We start from the raw sequence: 2,157 nt of genomic DNA on the forward strand, positions 1-2,157 counted from the left end.
CCCAGTGCCCCGCACACCCAGCCACCTCCAGCACTCAACCCCTGAGCACCAGCATCCGAATATCGAGCACCTGGCCGTCGCGAGCACTGCCAGCTCCTGAGCAAGCCCAGCAACACACATCCAGTACACCGTACCTGGACGTGCCCAGCACCCCCAGCTCCCAGTCCTTGGACACGCCCAGCACCGGGACATGCACGGCACACAGCATGCCAGTGCCCAGCATGCATCCCCTCTCCATGCTATGGGGACAACCCAGCTCACCTAACTGAACGTCCCCATCCATCCTGTCCCCATGCCAGAAGGATGTCCCCGTTTCAGGAGAATGGTCCCATCCAATTCCACTGGGCTCCAGCGAGTGTCAGAGGTACGGGGTAGAGGAAGCCCAGAGCCCCTCGCTTTTCCGGCTGCGAAGGGCTTGCGAAGGGAAGGTGCGAGCCGCCAACACCTTTCGGTCTCGGCTGATTGTGAGTTGGAGCCCGACGGGGTGCTTCTCCGTTTTGGAGTTCGGCTCCGGCACGCTGAACGGTTGTACGGCAGAGCAAGCGCGGAGCCCCGGTGCTAGTGGGGCTGTGAAAGGGCATGTGTGGTGCTGGGCACTGGGGCTGCTGGATGCTGGGCACGGCTGGGTGAGGGCACTTGGGTTGCGGCGTGTTGGGCACGGGGGGTGCTCAGTGCTGAGCATGTCCGTGTGCTGAGCATGTCCGTGTGCTGGATGCTGGGCGCTTGGGGTGCCCTCTGCGAGGCGCTGAGAGTGCTGGCTGCTGAGCAGTTCGGGGAGATGGGTGCTGGTGGCTTGGCATGTACCGGCGTCGAGCAAGCAGCCCGCAGCACCTGGACATGCCCAGCACCCAGGAACCCAGTGCCCCGCACACCCAGCCACCTCCAGCATTCAGCCCCTGGGCACCCGAGCACCAGCATCCGAATATCGAGCACCTGGCCGTCGCGAGCACTGCCAGCTCCTGAGCAAGCCCAGCAACACACATCCAGTACACCGTACCTGGCCGTGCGCAGTACCCAGCACCCCCAGCTCCCAGTCCTTGGACATGCCCAGCACCGGGACATGCACGGCACACAGCATGCCAGTGCCCAGCATGCATCCCCTCTCCATGCCAGAGGGACATCGCACCCCACCTCAGGAGAACGTCCCCATGCTAGAGGGATGTCCCCACTCCACTTCAGGAGAATGGCCCCATCCAACCCCACGGGGCTCCAGTGAACGTCGGAGGTACGGGGTAGAGGAAGCCCAGAGCCCCTCGCTTTTCCGGCTGCGAAGGGCTTGCGAAGGGAAGGTGCGAGCCGCCAACACCTTTCGGTCTCGGCTGATTGTGAGTTGGAGCCCGACGGGGTGCTTCTCCGTTTTGGAGTTCGGCTCCGGCACGCTGAACGGTTGTACGGCAGAGCAAGCGCGGAGCCCCGGTGCTAGTGGGGCTGTGAAAGGGCATGTGTGGTGCTGGGCACTGGGGCTGCTGGATGCTGGGCACGGCTGGGTGAGGGCACTTGGGTTGCGGCGTGTTGGGCACGGGGGGTGCTCAGTGCTGAGCATGTCCGTGTGCTGAGCATGTCCGTGTGCTGGATGCTGGGCGCTTGGGGTGCCCTCTGCGAGGCGCTGAGAGTGCTGGCTGCTGAGCAGTTCGGGGAGATGGGTGCTGGTGGCTTGGCATGTACCGGCGTCGAGCAAGCAGTCCGCAGCACCTGGACATGCCCAGCACGCAGGAACCCAGTGCCCCGCACACCCAGCCACCTCCAGCACTCAACCCCTGAGCACCAGCATCCGAATATCGAGCACCTGGCCGTCGCGAGCACTGCCAGCTCCTGAGCAAGCCCAGCAACACACATCCAGTACACCGTACCTGGACGTGCCCAGCACCCCCAGCTCCCAGTACTTGGACACGCCCAGCACCGGGACATGCACGGCACATAGCATGCCAGTGCCCAGCATGCATCCCCTCTCCATGCTATAGGGACAACCCAGCTCACCTAACTGAACGTCCCCATCCATCCTGTCCCCATGCCAGAGGGATGTCCCCGCTTCAGGAGAATGGTCCCATCCAATTCCCCTGGGCTCCAGCGAGTGTCAGAGGTACGGGGTAAAGGAAGCCCAGAGCCCCTTGCCTTGTGCGGCTGTGAAGGGCTTGCGAAGGGAAGGTGCGAGCCGCC

This window comes from Calonectris borealis, unplaced genomic scaffold (genome assembly GCF_964195595.1).
Source record: "Calonectris borealis unplaced genomic scaffold, bCalBor7.hap1.2 HAP1_SCAFFOLD_146, whole genome shotgun sequence".
Classification (NCBI taxonomy): domain Eukaryota; kingdom Metazoa; phylum Chordata; class Aves; order Procellariiformes; family Procellariidae; genus Calonectris; species Calonectris borealis.